Below are 14683 nucleotides of genomic sequence, written 5' to 3'. Positions count from 1 at the left end.
AAGATGGGTACTAGCATGAATTCCTCTGAGCTCAACTACCAGCTTAGTACCCGTAGCGCTGCCACGTACCAGGAATTACAGTGCCTGGTACACTCTGGTCCCCCCAAGACCTTGCCTGGGGAACCCCAAGACCCAGTCCCTCTGGATCTTAACACAAGGAAAGTAAACCCTTTCCCTCACCGTTGCCTCTCCCAGGCTTCCCCTCCCTGGGTTACCCTGGAAGATCACTGTGATTCAAACTCCTTGAATCTTAAAACAGAGAGGAAACGGCACCTTCCCCCTCCTTCTCTCTCCCCCTCCCAGACTCTTCCTGAGAGAGACAGTAATTCTAACACAGAGAGAAATTAACCTTTCTCTCACCCCCTTCCCTCCTTTCTCCCCACCAATTCCCTGGTGGATCCAGACCCAGTCCCCTGGGATCTCACACCAGAATAAAAAAACAATCAGGTTCTTAAACAGGAAAAGCTTTTAATTAAAGAAAGAAAAAACAGTAAAAATTATCTTTGTAAATTTAAAGTGGAATATGTTACAGGGTCTTTCAGCTATAGACACTGGGAATACCCTCCCAGCCTAAGTATACAAGTACAAATTAAAATCCTTCCAGCCAAATACACATTTGAACTCCTCCCAGCCAAACACACATTTGAACTCCTCCCAGCCAAATACTCACTATTTTAAATCTATAAGAACCTGTATCAGGGAGATTGGAGAGAAACCTGATTGCACGTCTGGTCACTCTCAGCACCCAGAGAGAACAACAACCAAAAACTAACAGCACACACAAAGACTTCCCTCCCTCAAGATTTGAAAGTATCCTGTCCCCTGATTGGTCTTCTGGTCAGGTGACAGCCAGGCTTACTGAACTTGTTAACCCTTTACAGTCAAAAGAGATATAAAGTACTTCTGTTCTATTAACTCCTATTATCTGTTTATGACAGAGGAGCTCTCAGAGTTTCGCTTTTTCAAATACGGTGAATGTGGCTCACTCCGAACAAGGACGAACTCGGACTTTCATCCGCCTCCAGTGTCAGAGCAGCCGCCCCAGAACAGCTCTGGCTGCCAATGTCTGCTTGAAACATACTGCCGGCTCCCAGGGAGGCTGAGCAAAGAGAAGGACATCTGTCTCTTGTGCCTTCTGGAGACCAGAGCAATGGCTCAGCCCACAAATTAGTGGTAGCGAAGTGAGAACCAGTGCAAAGGGACTCTTTAAACATGCAAGGCCAGGCGCACCAATGCTACCCAGCCCTGTTGTGCTTCGATGGGGCAGAGGAGCCACAATCAGGTGGCAGATCATTCCCGTGGCAGAGCGTATCTCCCTAGCAGAGCCAACTACTGCACCAGCCACACACTCCATCTGCCATAGGGGAAGACACAATGCTACAGGGTCTTTCAGGGATCTTAGACCAGTGGCGTAGGTTGGAGCAGTCCCATGGATGTTCTAGTTTACACTAGGGCCAGCAGAGACCAGAATCCAAGATAAGGGGCCCATAGTCAGCTCCGTTAGGCACACACGCCTGTTCCCCATACACACATGCTGCCTTCCGCCAGGCAATGCTTGGAGAGAATCTAGGCCGTAATAGTATTAACTTGTGGAACTCACTGTCTCAAGGTATTACCGAAGCCAAGAGCTTGGCATGATGCTTAAAAAGGACTGGACATTTATGGCTCCAATTCACCCGGCCACTTGAATAGCCACTCACACTAGTGCAAAGCACTTTTACATGCCCACATTGCACTGGTGGGACGTGGACCTGGGGCCCTCTCTCTGGGCATCACATCCGTGTCCTTGCTGTGTGGAAGCAGCAGCTGCATTATCTGACAGCTCAGCAGCAAAGGGCAGAGGCAAACTCGATGTGAGCCCTGGGGAGTATTTCCCATTCTTAATGCTATGAACCTTATTTAACATGAGCAAAGTCCCTCACAGTTGATACCACAAGTACCACTGCAACCACCCCCAACAGGGCCCCAGCCTTGGAAACACCCCATGGCCAATTGAGACCCATCCCCAAATACCACAGGCTGACAAGTCAAGGGGGATGAATTAAACAAGCAGTTCAGATATACCCAGCCACACCATAACCAAGGGGGAATGGTACCAGGCTACCACCAAGAACCCATGGGTTCTAATCCCATCTCTTCTACCTACTGACCTTAATATTTCTGTGCCCTTCACAGCCATTACTAACCAAGGCCTCAGACCCCAGTCTGAGGGCAGGCCACAATTGTTCACCCATCTTGCAGCAGTTGGGCAAGGTCACTGCAACCAGAGCTGGCGATAGAACACAAGTGCCCAATACTGCGCAGCCAAGTCTTGTCCATTTCCCCACTCTGCCTTTCAGAAGAAATGAGTCAAATTATGTGCCTGTATAACCCACACCAGCACAGGATGAGACTTTCTCCCTTTCTAGTGGCTAGATCACACAGACAGGTTTATGAAGCTGCTACTGCTTCCTTACTAATGTGTGTTCTTTAGCTACAGTGGTAGGTGATCCATGACTTGTTTTATAATGTGTAAACAGAATAAAGTCCAGACCGGCAATTTATATACTTGGTGCTTTAAAAGAGATAATTTCACAAAGCTGAGAACAATTATGAGCCAAATCAGCTAGGAGGAAAAATGTAATCAGAAAAATGAGAATGATCATTGGGAATTGGTTAAGAACACTTTACTAGATGCCCCAAAAGCCTTAGGGCTAGTCTACACCGGCAATGCTAAAGCGCTGCCGTGGCAGTCCTGCTGCAGCAGCACTTTAACTTGCCTTGTGTGGTCGTGGTGCAGCGCTGGGAGAGAGCTCTCCCAGTGCTCTACAAAACCACCTCCACGAAAGACGCTGCTCCCAGCGTTCATAACCTGTCTACACTGGTGCTTTACAGAGCTGAAACTTGCTGAGATCGGGGGGTGTTTTTTCACACCCTTGAGCAAGAAAATTGCAGTGCTGTAAATTGCCAGTGTAGACAAGCCCTTAGACTCACAATTAAGGAAGAAGGATGCACTGGTTAAAAAAAAACACAGTTTAAAGGAGAAGTGAATGCAGCTATAAAAAAAATTAAATAATAGTAATCTATAACAAATGGAAAAAAGGAAGATGACAGCATAAATCAGACATTAGGAATTGTAGAAAATTGATAAGGGAAGCAAAGGTACACAAGGAGCACTCTATGGCCAGCAGAGTTAAGGACAATAAGGAGTTTTTTAAAGTATATTGGGAACAAAAAGAATCCTAATAATGGTATTTGTCCATTACTAGATGAAATGGCAGAATTAGCAATAATAATGAAAAAGGCAGAAGTAGTCAATAAACATTTTCCATTCAACTAGTATCTTAGGAGGATGTTAAACAACAGCTACTGACGTTAGACATTTTTAAATCAGCAGGCCCAGATAACCTGGACCCAGGAGTTTGAAGAGAGCTGGCTGAGTAACTCGTTGGACAATTAATGTTGATTTTCAATAACTGTTGGGATGTTGGCGAAGTTCCAGAAAACTGGAAGAAAGCTAATGTGCCGATATTTAAAAAGAACAAACAGGCTGACCTGTCACTCTGATATCGATCCCAGGCAAGGTAATGGAGCAGCCATTATGGACTCAATTCATAGAGAATTAAAAGAGGGCAATGTAATTAATGCCAATCAAGATGGATTTATAGAAAATAAATCCTGTCGAATTAGTTTGATAACCTTTTTCATGAGATTACGAGTTTGGTTGATAAAAATGTTGATGGACTAGACTTCTGGAAGGTGTCTGAGTGGGTACTGCACATCATTCTGATTAAAAAGCTAGAATAATATAAAATTAACATGGCATATATTAAAAGGATTAAATGCTGGCTAACTGATAGGTCTCCAAATGTAATTGTAAACCATCCAGCAAGTGTGTTTCTAGTGCAGGGCCACCCAGACAGGGGGGCAAGTGGGGCAATTTGCCCCGGGCCCCGCAGGGGCCCCCACAAGAGTATAGTATTCTATAGTATTGCAACTTTTTTTAATGGAAGGAGCCCTTGAAATTGTTTTGCCCTAGGCCCCCTGAATCCTCTGGGCAGCGCTGTTCTACTGGGGTCTTGCAGAGATCAGATCTGGGCCCAACCCTATTTAACATTTTTATCTAAGCCTGGAAATCTAACAATTTTATTAAAGCCCCAAATCATCACTGATCAGGTTTGCTGGTGACAAATAATTGGGGGGTAGTGAATAATAAAGGGGACAGGTCACTTGTACAGTGCGATCCAGATCGCTTGATTAGCTGGGTACAAGCAAACAATGTGTGTTTTTAAATGGTTACATGTAAATGTATATATCTAAGAACAGAGACCGTCGGCCTGATTTACAGGATGGGGGACCATCCTGGGAAGCAGTGACTCTGAAAAAGATTCGGGGGTTGTAGTGGATAATCAGTTGAACATAAGCTCCCACTGCAATGCTGTGAGCAAAAGGGCTAATGCAATGAACAGGGGAATCTAGAGTAGTAGAGAGGTTATTTTATTTGGCACCGGTGCCACCGCTGCTGGAATCCTGTGTCCAGTTCTGGTGCTCACAAGTCAAAAAGGATGGTGATAAAGTGGAGGGTTCAGAAAAGAGCCACAAAAATTATTAGAAGATTAGAAAACCTGCCTTCTCGTGATAGACTCAAGGAGTTCAGTTTATTCAGCTTAATAAAGAGAAGGTTAAGGGGTGACTGGATTGTAGTCTGTACGTACCTACATGAGGAACAAATATTTGCTAATGGGCTCTTCAATCTAGCAGAGAAATGTATGACACCATCCAACGGCTGGAAGTTGAAGCTAGACAATTTCAGACTGGAAATAAGGCATAAAGTTTTTAACAGTGAGGGTAATTATAGGCTATATATTATATTCACTCCAGAATGATATTAGCCTTTTCCACAATTGCATCACATTGTTGATCATAACATGAATATGAGTCAAAATGGGATGTGATTGAGAAAAAGGCCAATATCATTCTGGGATGTATTAATGGGAGTGTCGTATGTAAGACGCAAGAGATAATTGTGAGGCCTCAGCTGGAGTCTTGTATCCAATTCTGGGCCCACACTTCAGAAAAGATGTGGAGAAACTGGAGAGAGTCCAGAGGAAAGCAACAAAAGATATAAAAGGGTTAGAAAACCTGACCTATTAAAGAAATGCTTAAAAAACCTGGGCTTGTTAAGTCTTGAGAAAAGATGCCGGGGCGCGGGGGGGAGGCTGTTAAGTCTTCAGCTAAGGTAAGGGCTATTATAAAGAGGATGGAGAGCAATTGTTCTTCATGTTCACTGAAGGTGGACAAGAAGTCTGCAGGAGGGAGATTTAAGTTAGATATTGGGGAAAACTCTAAGGGGAGTTGCGCTCTGGACTAGGTTCCCAGGGCAGTTGTGGAATCGCACCACTGGAGGTTTTTAAGAACAGGTTGGACAAACACCTGTCAGGATGGTCCATGTTTGCTTGCTCCTCCATCAGTGCAGGGGGCTGGGCTGATGACCTCTCAAGGTCCCTTCCAGTCCCACAGTTCTATGATTAATCACTGGCACAAATTACCAAGGTCATGGCAATTTTTCAATCCAGACAGGGTGTTTTTCAGAAAGCTCAGCTCTAGGAATCATTTGGGGGCAGGTCTCTGGCTTGTGCAGTGCAGGAGGGCAGACCAGATTATCACAGTGCCCCCTTTTGTCCTTGAAGCCCATGAACCTATAAAACCAGCTCCATGAAGGTGGGAACATCAGCACCAACAGGGACTAGCTGCCTCAGGGCATCACTAGTGAGTGACAGAGCCACAGCTATGAGTCACTGGTCTGAACCAGCGCAACTCTGCAGGGGTTATAGACTGCTTCCATCTAAGACCTGTTCAGTGGCTCTAATGATGAGTTGAGGGGGCAGTTTCAGCTCCAGCTCCCCCATCACAAACTCTCTCCCCGCAACTAAGCAGAGAGGCAAAAAGCTGCATGGCTGAAATGACACTGAGACGAGGGTCCCCTGGATTAGGGTCAGCTGTGCTGGCCGGGCAGTGCAGAGAGTAAGCTGACCCTGCTCCTGCCTCAGAGATAAATGGAGGGTTTCGGTCACCAACATCTTGCACCTGCACTAAATCCACCCTGTATCTTTAAACCAGAGTTCATGGCTACATGCAAATTAGTTACAAATATGTAAATCCTTGCATTAAATCTGCATAAAGTGTCATATGGGCTGTGCAGAACAGGGCAGCTCTGCCCACCCCTCCGTCATTGAAATCACTGCTGCTTTTGCTAGCACAGAGGCAGCCCATGCTGAGCCTTAGGGTTGGAGTGGTGGGTGTGAACCCACGGCAGGCTGCAGAATGTATGACTTGGATTGGAGCAGCGCTGAGAGGTCCCTTCCAGGATTGGGGCCGCATTGGGCTGGGTGCCTGGAGCCAGGGTTTACAATCCAACTAGACAAGGCAGACAGGCAGGGCGAGCATCACGCCGAGACATAGAGACTCAGTGACTCACCCAAGGTCACCCAGAGAGTATGCAGCAGAGCAGGGAATTGAAGGCAGATTTCCTGAGTGCCAGTGCCCTCTTCAACCACAAAGCCACCCTCTGAGCCCTGGACAGCCCTGTTCCTGCAACAGCAACCTCCTCCCTCACCTCTGTCTTCTCATGCAGGGGTGCACAAGTCTCTCCACAGGCTGCTGCTGAACTCACTTGCCCTGGTTGCAGTTGTAGGCCAGCTGGAATTGAGTGGGGGTGAGCAGAAGAGACAAAGGCGAACTGAGGGAAGGGGGCCTGAGTGGGCCCAAGGCGAATCGTGGGCAGGGGGCTGCAGTGGGCCCAAGGAGGGCCGTGGGCAGGGGAGTTGAAGGCTGACCATGGGCAGAGAGCTGTGGTGGGCCCAAGGCGGGCTGTGGGCAGGGGCTCCAGTGGGCCCAAGGTGGGCCGTGGGCAGGGGAGTTGAAGGCTGGCAATGGGCAGAGAGCTGTGGTGGGCCCAAGGCGGGCCATGGGCAGGGGCTGAAGGGGGCCCAAGGCAGACTGTGGGTAGGGGAGGTGAAGGCTGGCCGTGAGCAGAGAGCTGTGGTGGGTCCAAGGAGGGCAATGGGCAGCGGCTGCAGGGGGCCCAAGGCAGGCCGTGGGCAGAGGAAGTGAAGGCTGACCATGGGCAGAGAGCTGTGGTGGGCCCAAGGAGGGCCATGGGCTCTCTCAGGATTTGGCCTGGACCCAAACAGAAAGGGATTCAGCGGAGTCTGAAGATGGAGTTGCTGGTTGCACTCCACAGCATTTTCAATGGAGTCTACAAATCCCAACCAGGCTCATCATCGACTCCAGCCCTCACAGCTCCACCACGCACAGGCACACAGGGCTGCTTCTGTCATAGCCAGAACCTCGCGCAGCAGCAGCTCCTGGATTCGTTACAGCAGCCTGTCAAAGGTTGCCAGAGCCCATATCATTCAGCACCAACTGCCCCATATGCACCTTCCCGCCTCCTGACCCAAGCGGCAGATTAGCCACAGCAGAACCAGCACCATGCAGAAACGGGATCTGTCACAGCACCACACAGCACGCTCCTGGGAGCCAGGGGCTGTAACATTAGACAAAAGGGAAAACTGAGCCACAAAACAGTAAAGGCCACAGCAAGTCATCAGCACAATCAGGAACAGAACCCAAGAGTCCGGCCTCCCAGTTGCATGATCTAACTGGTAGATCAATGAATAAGCTAATTAAAATAATGGATGAATTTCTTTCCCTATTAGTTTCCACGTTCTAATAAATCTGTAAATTGGAAGACCTGGCTTCCCCATGGAGCACATGCATGCATCCGACGAAGTGGGGATTCACCCACGAAAGCTCATGCTCCAAAACTTCTGTTAGTCTATAAGGTGCCACAGGACTCTTTGCTGCTTTCACGTGCCAACTGGCTCTCGGAGCCTTTTCATGGAGCTAAAAGGGGTGAATGAGAGTCAAGACCAGCACTGTGGTCTTGATTCACGGACACCACTCACACAACAGACTCAGGGAGGAGTCCTGCCTCAGTAGCTCTTCCAGAGAGGAGTCCAACCTCGGTAGCTCTTGGGTGAGTGGTCTGGCCTCTCCATCAAACACCCTGATTGACAGCTGATGGTTGAAACAATCTTCAAACAGACCCTCCTACTGTATCAAGAAGTCAGCCAATGCAGGGGCATCGGCATCAGAAGCTGACCAATCACGGCCCAAGTGGGAGTCAGAGCCAGGAGTGCTGGTTGGGGTAGCGTGAGCTGGGGGTACTGGGTTTGGATGGAAGCAGCTGTGAAGGGGCAGGACAGTGTCTCTGGAGAGCTGCAATGCCTATGACATCTCAGGAGAAAAGTAGCCTTTAAATGGACTCCCTGAAGCCAGGGAAGCTACAGTAAATTCTCATAGAGACTGAACCTAAGAAGAAAGTGAGCAGCGAAGTGGCAGTGATACTAAGAGGGTAATAGGGGTCTCCCTGAATCCACATGGCCTTAGAGCACAGAGAACAGCACTGCTGCGTCCAGAGAGGTGGCTCAGAAATAGCCCAGGTTAAGTGCCAGCCATGTGACAGCCTCAGCTTCCATCATCTGGTGAAATGAGTCATCCTGCACCTAGGAAACCCGAGTCTGTAACAAATCTGTGGCCAAGCAGGACTTCACAGTTGTCATTTTGCTGCTCACCATGAACAATCAGAACTTTGCAGTGACAGAGCTAAGATCTTCCAGGTTCAAAAGCCCAGCCCCTCACCACTCAGGCTACAGGAGAATCCCCATCAGCTGTCAACAGTACTGGGGTCATGACACATGGCTGAACAGTTCTAATGCCATCCAGAAGAAGGCAGCAGTGTCCCCCACATACACATGCCTGCCCACTGCAATGCTAAACTTCTGTCCCCAAATCCAGCTGCATTGGAGCCATTATAGCTTTGAGAGAAATCAGCCCAAGCATTTATAAACCCTATAGCCTGAAGTCCTTGATAGTAGGGAGCTCGCTACTGACCCCTATTGATGAACAGGGAGAAGAGCAACCTAGAGCAGCTTTGGAATGCAAGATGGATGGACGGAGGTATCATAGGGAAGGGAGCTCTCTGCTGACATCTGTCCAAGGGGCCAGGACTCATTTCCATTTCTGGTATGTGATTGTTCCGGTCATTCTGGGCAAAAGTTCGGTACAGTTTTAAGTTTGGGGCTGATGAAGCTTTATTGGCCCCATGGGGAAAATAAAGGATCAGAGAACTGCATCCAGTGTGCGTGGGGTGGCAGCCTGGCACACTAGGGTGCAGGAGCCCGGTAACAACTCCCGCAGGAAAGGATCTGCTTGGTAGTGAGGGTTGTTTTAGGTTCCTATAGGCCAATGATTTCTTTGTGAAGATTTAGTACAGGGCTGGGGGATCTTTCAAGAGAGTAGATAGCCTACAGGCAGCAGGCCATGCAGAGGCGGACTGGGCTGAAGCTGCAGACAGCAGAGGGATTCCAGTGAGGGTGTCTCTACCCAGCACGTCAGCTCTTACGAGCTACCCAGCCAGCCTTTCGCAGCGGGTTGGAGCTTGCCTTGACAAACTGAATGGAGAGCTGGGAAGGAGCTGATGCTAGAACATATTGCCTCATTAGCCACTCAGGCATGAGGGAAACACTGAGAATCACAGTCACACGACTGCTAAGATACCCGGAGGCAGGGTGTCTGACCTAACGGATGGCATCGGTTCATTAGTCACTCACTCTCCCAAGTTTATTCTACGTTCCCTCCTCCACCCCCGTAGAATCACCCATTTTGTTTTGAGATTTTAAGAGGAACCCCAAGATTTTGAACCTGGCCCTTTGTGCTGCGCACAGCACCTGGCCTGAAGAGTTCCACTTCCCAGTCCCTATCTGGAACCACCCTGCGGTCCCTGAATCTGCTCCTTCCCTAGGCCCCGTCGGGGGCCAGCATTCCCTGCAGCCCCTCACCCCGGCAGCCGGGGACTGAGGCAGAAACATGCAGGGGATTGTACTCCAGGGCCAAGGAGAAGATGAGGCTGTTTGCAAATTTGCCTGAAGCTGTGATTCTCCTCTGGAGGGCTGAGGTTTCCAGGAAATAAGCAGGAACCCTGTACAATAGGGCTTAGGGCTGCCTGCAAGGCTCACACACACCGGATACTGCCCGATCTACAGGAACCGAGCTCTTTCCAGTGCGTTGTCGCTATGTAATATCTTTGCAGCTCAGTAAGATGCTGCTCAGCTCACCCTCCTCCCCCACCCCCATCAGCTCCCCACCCCTCCCCCAAGTGCCACCATTTCTCTTCCCATTTATTTCACGCCTGTTTTAATATCCCTCACTTCTCTTTCCAAGGTTCTGTTTCATTGCTGCTGTTGTGCCAGAGCCCCTCGTCTGCAGGGGTCGGCGCCCTGGGGGATACGGGGAGAGAAGTGGGACATTCTGAGCCAGTCACCATTGAGCCTAACGGGAATATTAAATGAGGGCCAGAAAGCACTGAGAAAATCCCAGTGCCTGGTGAACGAGTTCAGATTAGGGAGAACCAAAAGAAGTGATGAAGGGTCCCCAAGGTGAGAGCAGAGCTCCTTTGCAGGATGGATTACACAGGTGCCCCAGTGTCGTTAATTTCAATGTCTCCTTTCAGTGCTCCACTTCCCCTCCCCAGCCCAGTAGGTAACTCACTGGAGATGGGGCCCTGGCCTCATTCACCTCCCTTCTTGTCCACAGCTCTCACATTACCCTTATGCACATACACTGCCCGGCACTGCAGCAGGCTCGCTGGGTGGAAAACAAAACAAAGATCAAAAGAGGAACTCAGGAGCCACAAACGATAAGGCTCCAGCGGTAACATTAACTCAGCCACACCTGATGCATGCCAGGAACAGCAAGGCATTAGCAGCTACACATTTAAACCAAGCTCCAAATGCTACCTACCTGCAGGATAGCCTGACAAACAGTTCTGTTTGAACCTTTGCTTCTGTTCCCCCGACTCCATCATTTTAACAGTGCAGACTGAAAGTGTCCGTGACAATTTTGGCAACTAACTAACTTCCATGTTTGTTTTTTAATTAAACAGAAATAAGTCACTCATGACAAACAAACATTACTCTGCCTTTGCTGCTACACCAACAAAGCAATAGTTCTGCTCTTGTCCAAGGAGACCAGAACCTCCTTCACCCATGTTGAAGTTCAGGTCTCATTTTTCATGAAAAGCTCGACAGGTGATAAGACACATCAGAAAAAACCCTGGTATTTCAGAGAACAGATTTTATTATTTTATTCTCTTTATAAATCTTTGGATCAGGGTTTGGTTGCGGGTTATTATTATTAATTTAATTCAAATGGCTGAGAAATATTTAGGAGAAAAGAGGTCTTTGTTAAAGATTAAACCCACCCTCCCCTTCCTTTACACAGCTCACAATACACAGCGATGAGACTTCCAATGGATCCTCTAGTAAATCCAGGATCGACCAGCACCTTGTATTTCTAAAGAAAGAAGAACAAGCAGAAAACACCCACATGTCAATGTGTACTTCATATACTTACTTACTGCTTCAGGATGGAGAAACGTGACAGGCAAGTTCTATATTATTATTTATTTGTAGAACTGTAGCTGCTAGAAGCCCCACTCATGGTCCAGGCCCCAGATGGTGCCAGGTGCTGCACAAATGCAGAACACAAGAGTTGCTCCCTGCGCCAGAGAGCTCACACCTATATAAACTGACCTGTCACTTTTCTCCATCATGAAGTAGCCAATCAGGAGCATATGTTCTATTTCCAACCAGCCCCCACTCTCCCCCTTCGCCAGTCCCTTTGCTCAGGGTGGGCATTTTGTTAATACAATCTAAGCAGGTGCCTTGCGATCTGACACAGAGACTTTGCAACCATTCTACTTCCTCCATCGCAGTGACAGTTACTCAGGAGGTGGCAGCTCTGATTCTGTAGCCCCCTGCACCTGCATGGAGCCCCAAGCAGGGCCAGCGCTTCCATTTAGGTGGCCAAGGCGGTCGCCTAGAGCACTAGGATTTGGAGGGGGTGGCATTTTGTCACTCTTGGCGGCAATTCGGTGGCGGGGGGTCCTTCCGCGCTCCAGGTCTTTGGTGGCAATTCTGCGGCGGGTCCTTCACCCACTCTAGGACCCACCGCAGAATTGCCACCAAAGACCTAGAGCGTGGAAGGACCCCCCCGCCACAGAATTGCCGCTGAAGACCCAGAGCGCAGAAGGATCCCTGCCTAGGGAGCCAAAAACCCTGGCGCTGCTTCTGGCCCCAAGGGAATTCTGCAGACAGGTGCACCTCGCTGGACATGTGTCCTAGTCCTGGAGGAGCCTTCAGCGTGCAGGGGAGATCTCCCACGGACTCTGCAGGGGAGTTGGCCTAACAAGGAGGGTGCATTGGTCAGAAGCGTTGCCTTGGCTTATTATTTGTTCCCTCTCCAGCCTGCATGGGAGTTCTCATCCAGGATCTATTGTTGTACACGCATCTCTCTCCAAGCAGGGGGAATCTCCGATGAACAGGCAGGTGGAACATGTCCCCTCAGCCTTTCCCCAGCACTTCACAGGTATTGGGGGGGGAGGGGTGTCAAGAGCCCCATTTTACAGATTGGGAAGGGACCTGCTCAAAACTCCATCCCTGACTCCTCCAGCTCCCTGTGGGCTCCGTGGGAGCCATATCAGGCCCATCACTAAATCGGTGGCAGAGATGAGCATGGAACCCAGGCTGCCTGTGTCGCACTCCAACTCCTCGTGAGGTTATGCACTTATGGGGAAGGGTGGGGCAGGTTTGTCTCCAGTTAGTGCCCTTGCTAGAAACACCAGAGAGATGGTCCTGGATGCTCTGAACATGCAGAAACCTAGGGCTGAACTGCTTGGGAGGGGCATCTGACCTGCCAAGGCTCCACCAAGCCAGAGAATCAGCTGAATACCCATGGGAGCAGCACGATAGGCTCAGTACGATAGGCTCAGCCAGGTTAAAGGCAGCCAGGCAGGTCCAGCGGTCCAAAGGACGGCCTGCTAGTACCATTGCTAAGGAAGGTGATGTGACTAAATGGAAAGAGCACTGGACTGGGACTCAGGAGACCTGCCTTCTAGTCCCAGCTCTGCCACTAGTCTGCTTGGCAAACTTGGGCAAGTCCCTTTGCCTCCCTGTGCCTCAGTTTCTCTATCCATCCCTGGGGGCTAACCATTCCCTCCTTCTTTGTAGAGCCCAAGGATGGAGAGCCGATATTGTCCAGGTAGCAGCTCAGCACCAGCCTAGAACCTGCCACATCCCCACCCATATATTCACTTAGAGTGTCATTTCCAAGGTGCAAGCACCCACTGTTCCCGCTGGCCCTGCTGGAGCTGGGGGCACTTGGCCAATCAAGCCTTGGGGTTCTGATGGATGTAGCTAGGAGGCAGCACACCCAGTGTGACAACTGCAGGCTTTGGAATCCCCAGACCCTTTCTCTGGACCACATCCAGGCCCTATAAGGCCTCTGGCCACAACATGTGTCGCATTCCCAATTCTCCTTTCTCCTTGTTTGTTCCCAATTGCAAGCAGTGATACAAGAGACGAGTGAGACAGGCGGGACGGGGCCGGCGAGGAAATGGAGATGCCGATTTCAAAGCTCCGGGAAGCTTCTGAGTGCGGCTCTGCTCTGCAGACTGCACGACTGTGAAAATGACCCTGGGAGGTGGCTCCGTCTCCTTGTGGGCACACGCGCTTCCCTTGCCAGAGAGAAGGGGGGGTTCCACCTACCAGCCCTGCAAACCCGGCCAGGGAGCTGAGAGGCACTGGGCTCTCTCCCCACCAGGAATAACAGCTCCACAGGCCAAATCCCGCCCTAGACACCAGTTCAGGCCCATCACTTTCAGGGGACGATGCAAAAGGAGGAAAAGACGATGGCTGCCCACCCGCCTCCCGCCCCTGGGCTGGGCTGCTCTGGCTGGGCTAACAGGAGGAAAAAGCCAGGGAAAAGCACCACACATTTGTTTTCATGACCTCAGGAAGCAGCACCACCTCTGACACACTCTGGGCGCCAAGCTGGGCAAGAGGGCTCTGCATAAAGTGAATGGCCTTTCGCAGCACAACTCATGTCAGCCAGAATGTGCCCACCAGCTCTTCCAGTGAATCTTTTCTGTTTGCAATGCATCCAGGTCCTCTCCCTCGTCCCCACCCCAGGTCACCAGCAGTGGCTTCAGCCCAGCCATTTCACCAGCAGCTCTGTCCTGCCAAGACAATGGGAGCGTAGGGGTCCCACTCCACAGGCTCGCTGCTAGAGCTGCATGTGAATTTTGAAGTCAAAAATTTTTAATTTAAAATGGTGATTGGTTGGTTGAAACCAAAACCGTTGGTGAAACATGGTCAGATCTGATTAACCTCCCTCCTCAGAGAGATGGGAAAAGAGTTTTGACGTTGTTAAAATGTTTCAATTTGACATTTTCTAAACAGAAAATCTGAGCTTTCCTGATTCAAAATGACATTTTGTTCTGAAATTTAGGCTTATTAGACAAAAAAGATTGAAATCAAAACAAAACATTTCCATTCACCCAAATGGGAATTCTTTTGGGTGAATGGGAGTTTGGTTTGCAAATATTTTCAAGATTTGTACATTTTGTCCCAGTTTGAGACAGGGAGAAACACTGAACTCTCAAAAATATCCCAGGGTGGAAAGCAGCCCCCGTCGCTGGTGCCGGCCCAGGGGTGGATCTGATATCAGCCGGGGCACAAGGCCACCAAACAGCCAAGCCCACTTGACAGGGGCAAGTTTGCCCCGGGAAGGTAACTTGTGACTG

Source organism: Gopherus evgoodei, unplaced genomic scaffold, assembly GCF_007399415.2.
Source record: "Gopherus evgoodei ecotype Sinaloan lineage unplaced genomic scaffold, rGopEvg1_v1.p scaffold_37_arrow_ctg1, whole genome shotgun sequence".
Classification (NCBI taxonomy): Eukaryota; Metazoa; Chordata; order Testudines; family Testudinidae; genus Gopherus; species Gopherus evgoodei.
The sequence above is the reverse complement of the archived record's forward strand: the minus strand, read 5'-3'. Positions refer to the sequence as shown.